The sequence below is a fragment of the Canis lupus genome, chromosome 8 (genome assembly GCF_003254725.2).
Source record: "Canis lupus dingo isolate Sandy chromosome 8, ASM325472v2, whole genome shotgun sequence".
NCBI lineage: Eukaryota > Metazoa > Chordata > Mammalia > Carnivora > Canidae > Canis > Canis lupus.
The window spans coordinates 6,293,487-6,312,921 of record NC_064250.1 but is presented as its reverse complement, the minus strand read 5'-3'; the positions used below and the strand labels follow the sequence as shown (position 1 = coordinate 6,312,921).

The 19,435-nt window shown below is 34.6% G+C and overlaps 1 long non-coding RNA gene across 2 annotated transcripts in view; it reads right to left on the bottom strand.

Moving 5' to 3' along the window:
- Positions 1 to 1,171: 1,171 nt before the first annotated feature.
- LOC112658074 (uncharacterized) overlaps positions 1,172 to 19,435 on the bottom strand; it is a 66,632-nt gene continuing 48,368 nt past the window's right edge. Inside the window, exons 3-4 of one of the 2 annotated variants that reach the window (XR_003135485.3) lie at positions 9,178 to 9,267; positions 1,172 to 2,010 (exon numbers count right to left, since the gene is read on the bottom strand). This is a non-coding gene — a long non-coding RNA (uncharacterized LOC112658074). Of the gene's footprint in view, positions 2,011 to 6,351; positions 7,501 to 9,177; positions 9,268 to 19,435 lie in introns of those variants that run through there. The other variant, XR_007412250.1, reaches the window with a different exon arrangement.

Below are 19,435 nucleotides of genomic sequence, written 5' to 3'. Positions count from 1 at the left end.
CCATTTGCTTCAACGTGGATGGAACTGGAGGGTATAATGCTGAGTGAAGTAAGTCAATCGGAGAAAGACAGACATTATATGGTCTCATTCATTTGGGGAATATAAAAATTAGTGAAAGGGAATAGAGGGGAAAGGAGAAGAAATGGGTAGGAAATATCAGAAAGGGAGACAGAACATGAAGACTCCTAACTCTGGGAAATGAACTAGGGGTGGTGGAAGGGGAGGAGGGCAGGGGGTGGGGGTGAATGGCTGACAGGCACTGAGGGGGGCACTTGAAGGGATGAGCACTGGGTGTTATTCTGTATGTTGGCAAATTGAACAAAATTGAATAAAAAATTTATTATTAAAAATATATATAATAAGGTTTGGTAAACATTTTGGTAGCAGGGAAGATAGACTTTATAAGATTAATGCCTCTCATCACGTACAATCTCTTACAGTACTTTCAGTCGCAATGAAATGAGAGAATATGAACTGCAATCAACTAGGAGCACACAAAGACTGACTTTACACATCCCAGTTATTCATATACTGAATTGAATTCAACATCTCTTGGGTCTGGAGTCATAAATACCATCTGAAGTAGGATTTTTCCCATATGGAAAAATATTTTTTCTGTAAGTCCTTGACCTTGACCTTGCTATCCTAGGCCCTCAGAAATTTGATTCATTTCTGGACACCTGATTGCCACTGCTAAATGCATTGTTTTTAATCTGTTCCCTGCTCAATTTTGGTTACCTGAATGTAACTCCTACATTCTAGCCTGTGTCTGCATTTCTATATTTACTCTCCTTTTTAACCTGATTTGAAACTAAAGATTTTCCTTGTATCTACGTTCACCTACTTTCTTTCAGCATATTTAGGCTTCTGGCTTCTACTCCCAGACATATCCCTGCTCTGGTGGCATCTTGATTGAAATATGACTAATATTAAAATGAGTTTGCCTTGAATATACAACAAATAATGGCAGTAGGAAGAATATAGCGAGAAAGGCATCCTTCAATCAAACATTATTTGTGGAGAGCCTACAAATGATACTAATACTGCTAGACAATCAAAAGTTGTATATTGGGACGCCTGGGTGGCTCGGAAGTTTAGCCCCTGCCTTCAGTCCAGGGCATGATCCTGGAGTCCAGGGAGAGTCTTACATCAGGCTCCCTGCATGGAGCCTGCTTCTCCCTCTGCCTGTGTCTCTGCCTCTCTCTCTCTCTCTGTGTGTCTCTCATGAATAAATAAAAATAAAATCTTAAAAAAAAAAGTTGCATTGAGGGGCTGATTAACCACACCTAATTATTCAATTCTTTTATCATCTGAAACATGTCCATTTTTTTGTTTTTTTTCCTAGTATCTACCTTTTCACCATTTCTTTAAATTGAAACATTAACATTTCTTAAACCAATATCTATAATGATATTTAGAATTCATGAATTTCGGTGATTTGTGCAACACAGTCAAATCAAGAGTCAATACTCTCTGAGGAACTATCTAAAATCTAGATAGTTCCAAAAGATTTAAATATTTCATCATTCTAAAACTGAGCTTTTTAGGGGTGTAGTAGTGAGAAAAATGTATGCCAACTTTTTCTGAGAAGTAGTGGGGAATCAATTTATTGATACCAGTGGCTAAAACATTTCTTAAAACTAGTATGATTTCCTTTTGGTAATTTGTACATTACATTTTCCATTCACTAACTTTATCCTTATTTGTGTTATTACTTCTGGATGTTATTATATAAAATATTTCAGTGACTATTTAAAATTCAGGGTATTAATAATGAAAAACAATTCAATCCTTTACTATTTTAGCATTTTACTACACAACAAGAATACACAGCATTGAAAAAATGAAGATATCACTTTTTATCATGTTTAAATCTCATATCTTATCCATTCTTGTATCTTAAATCAGTTCTTTCTTATAGTTCAAGCTATTTGAGTATGGCTGCTTTGTTAGGCAGGATTTTTTCCAAGCTTCCTTTTTCAGTTGCTTTCCAAATGTGCAAAAATAATCCTGTCACAACAGAGAAGAAGAGCTTATAAAGATGCTTTAAAAACCTTATCACCAGGAAACAGTGCACAGGGTATTGTATAATATAGTGTCTTAAAATACTTCTGCTTACCTCCTCATTGATGCTGCTACAATATTTACATAACACTGCTAACTAATTCTTCATTATGTAGATTATTTATCCTCTCTCTTGGAGACTGTCTTCCTAACACATTTAGTATTATCGAAGTGAGGCATTGTTTTTATTTCTACCTGTTTAGAGGTAGTCTATCTCTTCTCAGTTCTGGGGCTCCATTGGTGGGTCAGGATTCATGTTTATTGCTCCTTGGAGAAAGAAATGAAAAAGTAGGAGGAGGTTTGTGGCAGGACAGAGTCTTGGCTAGCCATCAAGGCAAGTTGTTTATGGCTGCAGGATGGGTTATTTCAGAACCCAAAAAAATAAAATAAAATAAAGGAGTAGTTGTGGTTCAGAGGAAAAGTTGTCCTGGGAGCAGAAAAGTAAAAGTGGAAATATTTTAGAAAATATTTCAACAAAAAGACACTTTTAGTGCAAGATATCTCAGAGGTTAGGGGAAATTATTTGAAGCATTGAATATTTTCAGGACTTTTTGTGTTGAATACATTTTTAAACCCTAGGCTAGATGTTTTTGTTAACATTTCATGTTGACGAGTTGATTCACATCAGAAACAAACAAAAAATCATATATCCATGTGACCAACTCAGAGCTCTCCAAGGTAAATAGCATGTAGGCACTTAGGTCTACATAGTTTCAACCTGAAGGTCAATCCAGATGGACAAGGTCTTTGAGTTTCCTCTTTAACACTTCAACACTCTGTTAAGCCCGGTTTCCCATTAATCTTGCCACACCATGTGTCTACCATTGCAGCACAGTGCCTCGGGCCGAGATCACCTAGCTTCAAACACAGTTGTCAGTCCCACTCCACAAATAAGTCACCTCATCAAGCAGCAGCCAACAATGTCTTGGCTCATACCCACACTCTAATCTCCTGGAGCTAAACTACACTGCTTCTCAAATACACTCCTCCTCCAGTAGCTAGGGAAATGAAACCTAGAGGTCACTTCCAAGCTAGGTTTTTCTATATGATTTCTACCAATTCTCCAAGCAACGCCAATGGCAGATATTTACAGTAATAGAGTAGCTGAACTGCTTTAGATTTGTAGAAAGGAAAAAAAAAATCCAGGTTTACATTTTTTTTTCTTTAGCTGAAACGATAAACATCTAAATTTTAGAGGTTCTATAAACCTGTATAGTTTTATGTACTAAACCTAGCTGTGTATATATAAAGTGGCCATGCACCCTTTTTCTCACCAAGTCAAACAATAAAATCAGAATCATTCTGCCAAATAAATGCAGTAGTCCTTCCAAAACTGAATTCATATGGTCATTTAATGAGCAAAGCAGACCTCTTAATATGTTTAGCTAAACATTAAAGTAATGTGATAATTAGAGCATTGAATATATATTACTAGAATATGACATTTTCCTGTTTCTTATAAATAAGAAATCAAACAAATATTAACTGACTAGTAAAAAAGTGACACTTAACCATGGGCTTTCACAAAGTCACCTCTCAGTGAAGCTATGAGTTAGGTTTTATCATCCTTTTAAGACTAAGGAGAAAAACAGCCTCACAGAGAACAAGTGACTTCCCAAGTTTACTCAACACATTAAATGAGCTCTGATTCAGTTCTTTAACTCCAGCCCCAGTGTTATTTCCACTACTTGATGCTGCAATTCTTCATCTGAAAATTTAATCATAAAGAATACTACATCATTAATACACAGACATGTTTTCTTTTCCTTTTTTTTTTTAAGATTTTATTTATGTATTCATGAGAGACAGAGAGAGAGAGAGAAAGAGAGAGGCAGAGACACAGGCAGAGGGAGAAGCAGGCTCCATGCAGGCAGCCCGACGTGGAACTCAATCCCAGGTCCCTAGGATCAGGCCCTGGGCTGAAGGCGGCTCTAAACTGCTGAGCTACCCAGGCTGCCCACAGACATGTTTTCATTCCACCCTGTAAAATTTGCTGAGTACATTGTGCTGTCCTCTATTAAACTGCATAACCTTGGACAGGGCTAGGGTAGTTTTGATCTATTAAAACAGATCTGATTAAAAACCTACATTAGAATACACGGCTAAGAATTTGAAAAGCAAACATACATTTTCAAGCTCATGGTAAGTTCTGTTTTCAGGAAGAATGTTTTTAGATGATTTATAATGGGAATTTTTCAAATTACTTATTATAATAAAATACTTGATTGTACTTAGTAACTGTACATAAGCATATTTTAAACCATTTTAAGAGGATGAACATGATTTAAAACTCCTTATACTAATTTCTGCCTGATGTAGAGGACTTATAACAGATGCATTAAGGAGATTTAATGAACTTCACAAGGATAAAACTTACAACAGAGCACTTTCTTTAATGCTGAATTTAAACTCTTATACAACACTAGTTTTAGAGTACATTAATGAGTTTTAAAAAATCTAAGTAGATTTAATGTGCTTGGGATTTTATTTTTTTTGTCTATCCATAATGCAGAAAGGTGCGTTGTCTCACATGAAACTTTGTTGAACTGTAGATAAGTCATTTTTATGATACTGTAAATAGCACTACATATTATATTAAGTGTGTTCAGTAGGTGTTAAATAATAATTTTGACTTAGTTCCACAATTTACATGCAATACATTACTAACTTTTGGACCAAAGAATGGTATGCCAAAATGCTATTTGAAAATGGAACATAACTGAATGACTAGTCTGTTAAAAATGAAATTAATGAGAGATGCAGCCATTTCATATCCAGTGTATTCATCTCTACTGTTTTAGGTTCTAAGGTGATTTCAGTTGTAAGAGAAATAAAATACCTTTTATCCTTTCTCTATAATCCCCAGTGTGTATTTGTTGGCCATTTCCCTATATTAAGAAACCTACCATTGTTTATAAGATCAAAGTACGATGAATACAGAAAAAGGGGAAGAAAGCAAACTACCTTTTACGGCTTTTTTTAAATTATAGGGTTAATCATTTTCCATAGCTATTAATTACTCTAATCAGCAGGTCAATTATTTAATCATCCTCCACTTTTTATTCTTTAAATTTTCATACAATATTCTTGACTACCTGAGAAAATGGAAGTTTCAGGACTTACAAATACTCTGGTTTTCCACTTCTTTTTAAAAGTTTAAAAATCCTCCTCAACATTTTTGTATGCTAGCAACTTGGTTCAGATAGAGCTTATACTCCCTGCATAATCCAATAAAAATAGCTTATGTGTGTTTAAAGTGCTTTATACATATTAATATTCTCACCAATACATTTGATCCTCCAAGTCCAGAAAAATATTTGGAAAGTTTATGTAACTTATACAACTATCATCCACCTAACCACAGTCCCGACTCTAGAACTCTATACCTTCCAATGGGAAGAGCCCTAGTAGAAACATAGGTAGTAGAAAAACCTTGGGAACTGTAGAAAAACAAAAAGAACAAATGTACAAACAGCTTAGAATTAAGAAATTTCCCAAGTCTGGCTGCTGACTTCCAGGAAACAAATTCCCAAAGAGGTTAGAGGTTCCCCTATTCTCATGGACAAATTAGTCTCTAAATTTTCTAAGCCTTGACTTGATTTCTTACCTGTATAAGGGAAATAACTGATATATCTAAATCCTCTACAGTGTGCCTCATTTTATTAAATCCAGATCTTCCTAAGCAATATGGAATTCTATGTAGTTTTCCATTTAACTACTATCATAAAAATGTTGTCTTTATGCCATTTGTAATTTCATAATTTCATTTCATTGGATAATGAACAAAATCCAGTTTAATTTTAGAACTATAATTGAAACCTGCATTATTAGAAAAAACTAAACAAAGTATAAAAAACACAAAAATTTTGTTTTTAAGATGGCAAAAGAAATCTGAGGCTATTTCCATAAAGAATATGATTTTTTAAGTGAAGAAAAATTAGGATAAAGAGAGATATTCAGAAATAGAATGACATAACAAATTTTGATGACAAAGATCTCTCTCTCTCTCTCTCTCTGGATCCTCCTAATTTTCCATAAGAACTCAGGAGCACAGAATTGATGATCATAATTCACATCTCATGGCCACACTAATCGCTAGATTGTGAAAAGGACAAAAGGTAGTTGAATTCATCTATAAAAGAGAACATGTACAAAAGAAAGAAGAAAGAGGTATGACCAACAACAAATATGCAAGTGATTAAGAAGTACAAGAGTGATTTTCAAAAGGCCAATAACCAGAATGCAATGAGGCTTGCCAAAATTCTAAAGACACGCAAAATAGGGTTTTAAAGTTATGCTCAGAGAAAATGAACATGTTGCTTCAAAGTAACATTTTTATAACACATGACAAAGAAAAAGCTATACCATTCAACTTTTATTTCCATCTTCTCTGTCAAGGATAGCAAAAATAATGTTGGTGAGAGGAAATTGAAACCCAAGAAATATAAGACTGTAAGAAAGCAATTCTTTCCCTAAATGACTTTACATCTTTTGTCCCAGATGAATTATATCCCAGGTTAAAAAAGGAACTTTCAAATAAAATGTCTGTACCATTGAACTATTTCTTGAGGCACTGTGAATAATCAGAAAGAGATAACCAAAATACTAGAGAGGGAAAAAATGGTTAATTTCTTTTTAAATTAAAAATTAAGGACTCAGCCGTAAAGAAGAATGAAATCTTGGCCATTTGCAACATGTATGTATCTTGAGGGTATAATGCTAAATGAAATAAGTCAGATTAAGACAAATATGTTATTTCACTCATATGTGGAATCTAAAAAACAAAACAAACAAAAAAAACAGACACTTAAATATAGTGAACTGGTGGTTGCCTAGGGCAGGTGGGTGGCAGGATGGGTGAAAGAATAAAGGAGATTAAGAATACACTTACCATGGTCAGCACTGAGTAATGCATAGAATTGTTAAATAGTTACATTGTACACCTGAAACTAATGTAACACTGTGTATTAATTATACTTGAATAAAAAATAAGCTAAAAAATTAAAAATGGGGAAAAAATTAAGAATTCTATACTATACTGGAGAGTTTGAAATTAATTCCATAGAAAGTTCTAGAAATTATTATTATAATATGGTTTATGAACAATTGGAAACAAATGATCATTAGGAATCAACATGGGTTCACTAAACACAAATCATGCATGTCTCATTTCATTTTGTTGTTGTTGTTGTTGACAGATTTAGCCCATTTATGTACTGAGTGATTTCTAGACACATATTGCAATTCAGGCAAATTATCAATTAGGTATGATCTTGGATGATATATTCATGAACAAGCAAAAGAAATTATTCAATTCCATTATAATTTGCTAATGGTTTGAATGGTTGCACTAAAAATATATCATACATAACAATCTGGAATGACATTTTTAGTGGAACAGGATTTTGTTTCAGGCTCCATTCTCATCAAATGTATCTGAAAAAAAAAAAATACTGCATAAGATTGGATTAGGCAGAGAAAAGCGGTGGTGGCTAGGGGCCATAAGAATGTACCTCAAAGACCAACTACAGAAAGCCTAATTGACCAAGCGCTCCTGCTGCTGTACTGAAATCCAACTGTGTGTTTATGCTAAAGGTACGTCTCGGAAGGGCTGTTCCTAATCAACAACTGAGCCTGGCAGGGATACTGAAGCAAGTCTGTCCCTGGAAATTGTGGGACTCCCTGAGAGGTGATTTTGACTCAAGGGCTCCCTGATGGCCTTGCTGGACCTTCTTGTAATCCAGGATTAGATCTCAAATCATATGAGAGAAAACTTAATCAGTTTGGCACCTAGGGCATACACACGGATCACTGGATTTCAGGTCTTGGCTAAAAAGAAACTCACAGTTGGAGCTCCAGATTCTAAGTATGAGAGTTTGATGTAATTCCAAGCTCTACTCAATGGGAAATGATAATAAGACTATAAATGATAATAAGACTAACTTCCTCAGAATTGAAGGGCATCAGTAGATACAATGGGCAAGACAAAAGCTAACAAATGAGGGAGACTTCAATATCTTTGTATTAATCTAAAAGTAGTTCATGTTTCTTCAAAAGACACCGATTTATGAGTAAAATAGGGTCACAGGAAATACACAAAAATGGTTTGATACTGCTTTTGAGAAAACAGTTGCCCACATACTCCAGTGGTTCAAGAAACTAGCCTTCCTTCTATCAGGAAATCTCATTTCCTTTCCCCTTCCTCTTCTGTGCTGCATGTAATGGATGGCTCCTTCCACCAGAGGCAATCTTTCCTGATGTATGCTAGTGTGGCTCATAACCTGGCCTGTAGAGGTCTTTCTCTTACTTTGTTAACCAACCTGGAAGAATGTGACTTTCCATTATTTATGTTTTTAGGAAAGATCAAAAGATGCTTTATTTTCTCATTCACAGATATTCCTAGTGGGATTTACCTGCCAGCTTTCCAGATATATATGGATAGCACTGAATGTACTTTAAGCTCTCAGGCTAGAAGCCAGAAAACATAATAAAAGACATATTCAAAGAATGGCTCAGCAAGAATTTGAAGATACTACATTGGAATTCAGGAGAAACTATGCCAATGGATATAGATTTAAGAATCATCTTCATTAAAATAGTAACTGAAGAATCAAAAGAGATATATTTAATAAGGCAGGCAGTGTAGAGAGAACACAGGGCTAAGATTCAATCTTAAAAACTGCCAATGTGACCTGGTCTTGGGGACCCATTTGAGCCTCTCCACAGCTCAGCCCTTAGACCTTTCCATGGTCTCTACTAGCTCCCTATGTTCTTCATTTCCTTCCATCTTTGCAGAAGCTCCCATAGACTCAGCTTTCTCCATTTGGTAGTTTCCACCACCATTTCAATTCTTGGGATTCTATTCATGTCAGCTAAACAGTAGCATAGTCTCCCCAACTTTCTAACTTCCTTTGAAAATTATGTAAACTCTTATCTTTCTCCTCAGAGTCTCTGTGGCCACTATAATAAATCACAAACATACACAGAAATATACACAACTGTACATGTGCACATATGCACACATGAGGGACATCAAAAATAAAAAGGACTAGAAAAACAAGCCATTAAATGTAGTTTTTAGTCTCAATTGAACAAATAGGGGTAAATGGATACCTGATTATCTTCAGTTAGCCGTATGTTTTCATTTTCCTCAGAGACAAGAGCCCATTACACCTTCCTTATTGCTTCATCCATTGTCTTTTTCTATTTTTGAGAGAGGGAGAGAGAGTGTACATGAGCAGAGGGGAGAGGCAGCAGCAGGCTCCTTGCTGAGCAAGGCACCCCATGGGGCTTGATTCTAGGACCCTGGGATCACAACCTGAGCTGTAGGGAGACATTTAACCAACTGGGCCACTCAAGCACCCCACCTCGTTCATTCTCTTAACCCTTCTTTAGAAACTACCACTTCAGAAGTTCTCTTGTACTTAGCACAGTATTTTTCAAACTCTTTTATCCATGACCCATGGTAAGAAATATGTTTTATATCACTGCCCAGCAAACACATAGCTATGTGTGCATGCATATGTTTGAAATAATTCCTATCCCTACTGCAACAAATGATATTATTTATTTTTCTATGTTTTTTTCTCTTGCTATTGGTTATTACCTATTAACTAACCTCATAGCCATCTATTAAAACTAGAATAGGGCAGCCCCGGTAGCTCAGCGGTTTAGCACCACCTTCAGCCCAGGGCCTGATCCTGGAGACCCAGGATCGAGTCCCATGTCAGGCTCCCTGTATGGAGCCTGCTTCTCCCTCTGCCTGTGTCTCTGCCTCTCTCTCTCTCTCTCATGAATAAATAAATAAAATCTTTTAAAAAATTTAAAAATTAAAAAAAATCTTTAAAAAATAAATAAAACTAGAATAGAGCCATATTTTGAAAAATCCTGAATCAAAGACCAAATTAATGCTTGAAGATGAAATACATGGAGAAGTAAAACTGTTCCCTTTGTCTCAAAGGGCTCATGTGCCCTTTCCCAGACCTTCTGGCAGGCCTCATCCACACATCTTCTGCCCTGTTTAACATTTTCCTGTATTTATTCATACTGAATCTATGGGGGAAAGGGTTGAAACTCCTGGTAAGAAGTATTCCTAATTACGAGGGCACAGGATGAGGCCACAGAATAATAGCACTTCACTTCCTTCATATCTTTTCTCAAATGTCACTTTCTCTATGAAGTCTTCTGTGGCCATTCCATCTAAAATCCAAACCTCTACCAATGTATATATCCCCATTCTCCTTAAATATTTGTTTTTCCTTAGCAGTTGACCCTATTTAATATTCCATATATTTAAGATACCTATCTTTCTTATTCATTATCTGTTTCTCCGCTATAATATTAATTCCAGAGAGACAGATGCAAAGAACAGGAGTGTTTAAAACACACACACACACACACACACACACACACACACACACACACAACTTAGAAGCCGAGAAAGAAGAAAACAAACATTTTTCCTGAGCTCTCCTTATCCAGGAGAGATGTGGCAAGGCCAAGTGTAGCTAGACTGCATACCCTATAGCAAACATGCACTGGAGAGGAACCCTTACCCAACAGTGCTCTACATACTTACAGGGACAGGGACAGAAAACAGATTTGAATGTAACAATGGAAAGTTCTTAAGAAAGTAGTCTTCAACTTTCCCTTAAAACCTATTCAAGATTTTAGAGGAAAATTTTAAGAGAAAAGACATGATCAGACTTGTCTTTTAGAAAGTATACTTTATTATAGTGTGAAGTTGGTCAGACTAGCTATTAGCAGTTCCTCTTGTCACTCTCTACCTTCTGAGAAATTGGCTAAGGCTTCTCTAGGTTAAGAAATTTGGCTGGTTGAGACCTCAATAAATCGTAGGTAGTTCAGAGAGATGCTTGGCTCCATTAGCTATAAGGAATATGTGCTTAAGTGTTGCCGATGAAGTCATTATGTGCAAAGCACAGAGAAGAGGGATTGCAACATAACTTTGTGTACTTTATTCCAATTTTTAAAATTATAGTAGACCATAAGAAAAAACTTCTTTCACCTTTTAACTCTAAGGAGACTAATCAAAAATGTTTGCTATCTGGCATAATTTGCTTTTTACAAGATTTTAATACAATGTGATTCCTTTCTCCAAGGACTCTAAAGTATTAAAAGATAACAAAATCTTTCCTTCTCCGATACTGATTAGAATTTTATTAGAACCTTGGATTTTTTTATATCTTCTCATTTCTAGATCAGCACTATTCAATACAGAATGTGAGGAACAAATACATATGTAGTTTAAAACTTTTATATACTACATTAAAAAAAGAAACAGGTGAAATTAATAATATTTTTATGCACACTAATATATCTAAAATATATCAATTTCAACATGTAATATAAATAATTAAATGAGATATTTTGCCTTCTTTTTTTTAATAGTCTTCAAAATCTGGTGTGTACTTAATACTTATAGCATATCTCAATTCAGAAAAGCCACATTTTAAATGCTCAATTTGCCTTATGTGGTTCATGGTTACCATATTGGACAGGCACATTTATATATCTTTTTTGAGGGAAAATATCGATAAATGAGAGTAGAAAGGAATATTTACTGAGTACCTACTGCCAGCCAGACTTTACCAGCAATTTCACATAGATTTAAAATTTAATACTCACAAAAACATGTCTAATAGTTAATATATTCATATTTCAGATGAAAAAACTATCACTCAGAGGTTTAACAAACTTGTCAAAAGTCATCCAGCTAAAAAGTCTATCTGGACCCAAGATATCCTCTGTCCACCCCTCTTTCCTTCCTCAAAGCAAATATCCTTACTATTATCAATAAATATTTAAGCTATAGTAAAGATTACCAAATGCCTAAATTGTTAACTATTAAGGCAAGGAAAGAGGAAATTGCATTCATTTTCTTTATATTTGAAAGGAGATGTGTATATTACCATTATATCACCCAAGAAATGTAATTCTGGATTCACTGATTTGTATATTTCAAGACATGTTTTTCACAGAGATCATAAATTTGGAATCTCTAAAATGATATCTAAAGCTGATACTTGTCAGTTTCTGTCATTATCAAATCAGTCTTTTTACAAACTGAATTTCTTGGTCTTGGTTTTGAAGGGCATGTGAATATGACAGTGTCAAGGTCTGACTGACATAGGCTGAAGAAAATATGTTTGTTCTGATTTGCTGTGCATGAAAATATTAATCCCACAACATGTAGGCCTATATTTACAAGGCATTGCAAATTGATGCTCTGCATATTTTGGTCACAGATAATTCTAACACAGTTGAATGTGAAATTGGCCGTGCAGTATTAAGAAGATAAAAAAATAATTATTGTACTTATTTTGTTGTTTGAATTTGATACATACTAATAGTTTAGAATTGCTTTATTTTAATAACCTATCACCATTTTTTTTAAAAGCGTTTTTAAGAGTTTATAAAGTGTTCTATGGTGTGTCTGATTGAAAAGCAAGAAAATAATTTCTTTCAAAAGTATAAAATTCCAGATATTATTATTGTGAAATAATAGATTACAGAAAATAATTTTTTGAAATAGAGTGTGATTTAGTCCTACAAAAAAAGATACATGCATAATATATATATAATTAAAATCATTAAAATATTCTATTTGATTTTTTAAAATTTTATCTATGATTACAGCAAAACTGAAATACAGTATACATATATTTTAGATAATCAAAATAAATAAAAACCAAAAAGAAATATCTTTACTTTTGGTAACTTAGTAAATCACTAACTAATGAATAATTCATATATTTTATCGGTGGACAGGAGTTTGTTTTTATGTAAACACTACTAATTGTCTTTGATTTCTTTTTAAAACTTTGATTGTTTAAATATTTTTGATGTTTTGAGATAATGTTATCTGTAAACAACATGGTTTATTGATAAGAATCTAGGATTCAATCTGAAAACCTGAACTTGAAATGATTTTTGATTGAATATCACTTTTTGTCATGAATATTAGATAATACAGAATTCGACATAACTATAAATGTTTGTTTTACATAAAATGTGATTTTGTCAAATAAAATAATAATTCAGATGAAAGTGTTTAAATTTTATTTATTTGGTCTATATTTATGAGAAAATCCTGATTCACATAGAAAGTTTCTAATTTGGATAACATGCTAATTTTTGTTAAATTTTCCCTCAAAATTTCAAAACAATTTCTTCTTTCTATGGCAAGTGATTTAGAGAGTAACAAGTGTCTTTACATTCACACAGTATAAAGAAAAACAAGTAATGGAGAGCTCTGGAATATTTTTTCTCTTGTCCAGTTGAATTGTAAAGATTTTCATGTATGTCAGCCTATGAATTAATTAGTCAAGTAACTTGTATGCATAGTCTTGTAGTCTCTTAGCTTTATTTTCAGACAATGCACTAATTGTGTTTTCCTAGCTGCCTGCTAATCTAATACAATTGTTACAATATAATAGAATGTCATTTAATAAGTGCATTTTCAGCATCAGATTCAAATTGTGTTTGCATACATTTTTCATAACATTAAGCTGTTTCATTTATTCTGAAAGAACTTGAAAGCTTTATTTTTATGCTTACTTTGTTTTGTTTCAAATAATGTTGTAACTTGGCAGAGATTGTAGAACTCTTTTCAAAATTTCACTGCATACCACACTGGGGATTTGAGTAATTTTTATTGCCATAAAATGATCCCCAACAAAAATAACTTTAACTTTCTTTTCTGTTTTTTCTTTAAATTTCTAATGACTTTGTAGAAGAATTTCCGGCATAATGTGTTACATCATGGCATAATGTTTAATATAGTACATGTTATTTCATCCTAAACCAGAGCAAATTCATAATTAAATTCTTCCCTTTTTTTCATTTTTTACCAATAATTTTAGTTTTAAAAGTAATTATATTTTATTTGAGGGTTGCTTGTTGGGTCAGTGGTTAAGTGTCTGCCTTCGGTTCAGGGCGTGATCCTGGAGACCTGGGATCAATTCCCACATGGGGATCCCTGCATGGAGCCTGCTCTTCCTTCTGCCTATGTCTCTGCCTCTCTCTGTGTGTCTCTTGTGAATAAATGAATAAAATCTTTAAAAATTATATTTTATTTGAAAAAAGTAATAAAAAAGTTAAGAATACAAAGCTTACCATAAACAGTCATAGAAGAATCTAAAATTTAAAATAAGTGCTAAAACTATTTTAACACTATGTGTATTAGAGTTCTCCAAAAAATGCATCAAAGGGATGATTATAGACATGTGTGTGTGTGAGAGAGAGAGAGTACAAGGAGTTGGCTCAATGATTATGGACACTGAAGTTCCAATATCTACAGGGTAAGCTGGCAAGCTCAAGACCCAGGAGAGCAAATAGTGTAGTTCCAGTGTGAAGGCAGGCAGGCTAGAGACCCAGGAAGAGCCTGTTTCCATTTTAGTCAGGCTTTCAATGAATTGAATGAGATCCACTCATTTCACAGAGGGTGATATGTTTTCCGCAGTATGCCCATTTAAATGTAATCACATCCCAAAATACCCTCAGAGAAATACTCAGGATGTCTGACCAAAGATCTGGGCAGCCTATGGCCCAGGCAAGTAGACACATAAGATTAATCATCACACCATATTATATACACAGAGTTTGTTATATTCGCCAATCCACAACAAAATATTACCCTATGATTTGATCCTGCACTCACAGATATGCCTGATCCTCACCTGGCATTAAATTGAATGCAAAGACATACACTTATGCTATAATAATTTCCTTCCTTTCACAGTTTACAATTCTTAGCATGCAAGGGTCTGAACCTTTTTGGTATCGGTGTAGCATTAAATTATATTGCAATGATTCAATGAAAAGTTTCAAATATATGCACAGAAATGACAAACAAGCTTTTTTCTGATACATATAAAAAATGAGCTAACCTGGCAAAGTAAGTTAACTAATAGTTTCTGATGTTTTAAATACAGCATACAACATCTTTGAGAGACTGTGCTGCTTTATTTTATAGTTGAAGTTATTTTCTATTAAATTTTTACTAACTTTCACAGACTCTGAGTCCTCTTTGTACTAATCCCTAGCAGCCACTTTTTGTTCTTATTTATGGGTCACAGATCATTACTTCAGAAAGTAGCACATTGAACATCAACTCTCTAAAATTTTGTAAAATATCCATGAGACCATCTGGAAAGGAAGAATTTTCCACTTAATAATAAGGAATAAGCATATTTTAAACTCTGGTAGGAATTAAATAACCTCTCATTGATAGTTGGGAATTAAAAATAAGTAGCTGCTAGAATTCAACCTATTTCAACCTATTTCCTGTTTTCCCTCCAGGTAGTTGGGTTTCTGGGTAAATTTGGCAAAATCTTTGTGATTCGGTAAAAATCAACTGTCATACAGGAACCCTCTCTGCCCATTAACTTTCCGGCTTCGTACTCTACACTGGCAAAGTGTTTCTGGACATATATGCATTCTGCCACTTTATTGTCCTTCAAAAGTACATTGATAGAAGCATTTCTTTTCCCCCTTAAGAACACAAATCATATCCTTATTTGCCCACCATATTTTTGGCCTTTGATTCTTACCTATGACCTGAGTGAAATTCAATGAAACCTCTGACCTAGAAGGTCTCATTGCATTTTACTTAGAAGCAAATCAGTTTGACATCAAAACCCAGAACAAGGGCTCTTATCCCTGGGCACCGTGTATATGTATGCAAAATTTTACAGTTATGTACATGTATACACATTTTCCTGGGTAAATTCTGTACTGTTCACTGCGTCTTAACTATGTTTTTCATCCCAAATAGGTAAAGCCCTGAACCATTAGGAAGAACCAAGATTCACCAATTTCCTTTTGTATTATGGTTCTCTAGGAAAACAAGAAACTTTGTAGAGATGATAGATGATAGATAGATTAGATAGATAGATAGATAGATAGATAGATAGATAAAAGAGTGAGTGAAAGAGGGATTTTAAGCAATTGGTTCATGTAATACACAAGGTTAGCAAGTCTGAAATTCACAGAGCAGGCCCTCAGGCTGGTAATTCTGGCAAAAGCTGATGTTGCAATCTTGAGTTCAAATGCAGTCTGGAAGTAGAATTCCTTTTTCTTTGGAACCTCAGTCTTTTCTCTCAAGGCCTTCAACTGATTGGTTAAGGCCCACTCACGTTATAGGAATGACTTGCTTTACTCAAAGTCTCATGTAAATGTTAATCACATCTAAAAAACGTTTTAACAGCAACTCTAAAACAAACATTTGATTTTTTAAAAATTGGGTACCAAGGCCTATGCAAATTGACATACAAAATTAATCATCATACATACTCTTTATGCCCAAGGGCACCTTTCTGGGAGTACTGCCTTTTGATAGTAGTATTGTGACTCACAATAAACATTCAATAAATGTTAGCTTTGTATCTGTACATTTTAGCCTGCTCTTTGACTTCAGATCTGAGAGAGATCACCTACCATACTTTGGCTAAGAATGGACTACAATTCTTTATCCTAACTGTCCTCCAAAAGCTCGTCTGAACTTCTTTACCACTGTGCAAAAGGATATATCATGCATACTATAAAACCTATTTCATATTGGGTAATGTCAACAAGATGAACTAGTCAAGTCAAAGATAAGTAGACAGGAAACAGACAAATAAAAACAGCGCCCTTAATGAAAAAACAGGAGTATAAGGAGGAAACAAAGAAACAAATTTAGAGACAAACTTTCGCCTTGGCCCTCCAAGTTATTAATTGATTTGCTTCTTGAAATAGGACAAAGTCCTAGACTCATCAAGACCCAGTTTTCTAAAAATTTATATTGCCTAAATTTAAACTGGCAAATCACTGCTCTTTAGCAATTCTGTCTTTAATTTACTGTTTAGTCTCTATGAAAATAATTCTTAAGTTCAGGAGGGAGGTTATGAGGAAAAAGATACAGTTGAAACCATTTTTTTAAGATAAATATATACATTCTTTGGAGGATTTGCCCTCCCTGGGGAAAATACTTGTAATAATTATTGTTACAGATAAGGGTACATAATATTCCTGAGATGATATGCTGACAAATGTTTGAGGCTACTTCTGTAGAAGAATTATGGAAGTGTTGGGGCACCTCCGTGGGTTAGTCAGTTGAGAGTCCTACTCAGTTTCAGCTCAGTTCATGACCTCAGGGTCCCCAAGTCACACTCTGTGCTCAGTGTAGAGTCTGCTTGTCCCTCCCATCCCCCCCCACCAATCTGAAATACATAAAATATTTTCTTAATGCTCTCCTCTCCCTGTCCTTGTCTCCTGAAAGATCAACTTACAGTCTTTAAATTAAAACATCATCTTCATTCTACCATAGCTCAGCTCTTTCTTGATATTCATTATCTTCCCTTACTCCTCAGGCAGAACTCCCTTCCTTGTCATAGCTAACCCCAATGAATGGTCTTGGTCTTCTTCTCTCCTTTCCACCCCCAAGACCTGAGAACATCAACAGGTGATCTGAGGATACCAGCACCTAAAACATCCTTTACTCACTTAAAGCTCTCTTTTCTGGTCTCTACTTTGATATTACCGAACCAGAATTTCTGAAATAAGGCCCAGATTTGTCACCCTTACCTAAATTCTCTGGGAACTTCTTATGTATATTGATGATTTAAGAAACACTGCTCTCAATGATTACCTCTTACTCTAACACATCCAGAAGTTTCCTCTCATTGTCTTTGAAATCTGACTCCCATTCCCCAATTTAGTCTACATATTCATTGAGATTACTTATAACTCCCTAAATGGTCACTAAAATGACATATTTCCAGTCTCTATTCTTCCTGACCTCTTTATTGATTTATTTTTTCTTCCTGACCTCTTTACAGCATAAAAGAATATTCATATCATAAAGCACTGAACTTCTGAAATTTCAAAAGTTGACCAAAGGAAAGAAAATATAACATAAGCAGGTGATTGATGTGTTATTCCATACAATGAGCCCTGGTCCCAAATGGCACCAGATGGGATACATCAACCTATTGTCATCTCAGTAGCTCATACAGTGTGAGCTACTTGATCAGTGTGTAAATCCAGTGTTGAAATTATCTTTTACATGCAACATGGTCCCTACATGAAATTCAACTATGACTTATGATGCTGGGAAGAAGTAAGGGAAGGAGAGAGGGAAAGAGGAAGGAAGAGAAGGTTGGAAGAGAAGAAAGAAAAGAAGGGAGCATCTATTTCAACTTGTGGGGAAAAAATTACTTGTGTTGAATTTCTACAGAAAAACTATGTGTCTATATCTACTGTGGCACTTTTGTAAAATAATTTTGACTTTACATCATTTTCAACTTACGTCTTGAAGTAAGAATTATAGAAACCATAGATAAGATGAAAATTCACTGTATAACTAACTATATTCTTTATTAAACTACTTCCTTCTTTAGCCTCAACAAGTTATTCTCCTCTGGGTTTTTCTCTTTTATCTTATTGTTTTCTATCTTGATCTTCCTGATTCTTTTCCCTAAAAATGAAGGCATTTTTAACCCTTTCTTTCTTCCTTCTCTTTCTCTAGCTTCTTCCACTAATCGGTACCAGTTGTAGAACAAGGCCATCACCTAGTGTCTAACTTAACTTCAGCCAAGGGTAGAGGTCTTCTGGTAGCACCAACTCCACCAATTTAAGTATACTTGAAATAAAGTCCTAGGTCCTAGGTAATGGATTCTAGTGACCCAGTCACAAAGGTCAAGATGCTGTTTTGCTACCCCAAGTTTCCTTGTTATCTTTCAGGTCCATTACTTTTTTACTGAAGGATAAATTGCCAGTGTCTATGTCATCCAGAAGTTAACAGGAAGTCTCTGTTCTCTCCTCTGCTGATCTTGTTCACAGGTTGAGGTTCTGCCTTGAAATTCACTCAGTGAGCTGATTTGTTGGCCTATGCTCTCTGTGAAGCACTATCAGCTTCTCTAATTTTAAGTTCTATCAAATAGTGAAGCTGAGAAACTGACCAAGTGGCTGGTGAGATAGACCAGAGACAGAGCTCCAGTGGATCCAGGTATGGAGAATGTGGTAGCTGAAAGCAAAAGAAATAGAGGGATAGAGAAAGTTCTTGTTGTATGAGAGGTTAGTTAGCCTTTAAGGCACTTTTCATTTTATAACTATTCTTCAATATTAGACTGAACTTAAACAGGAACTTTTAAAATTTATGATATGTTCTCACTTTTATTCAAAAAAGCACACATTTCTATGTTTGAAAATGTCAAAGAATCACTATGAAATTAGTTCTAATCGGATACTTGCCATTAGTGAAGTGTGAATTCAGCAGCATTCAGAGGAAATGGCTTTCTGAACATAAAAGTTAATCTATCATGCTAAAAGATCATTGAAAACACTATTTTATAAGCCAAATTGATGGCAG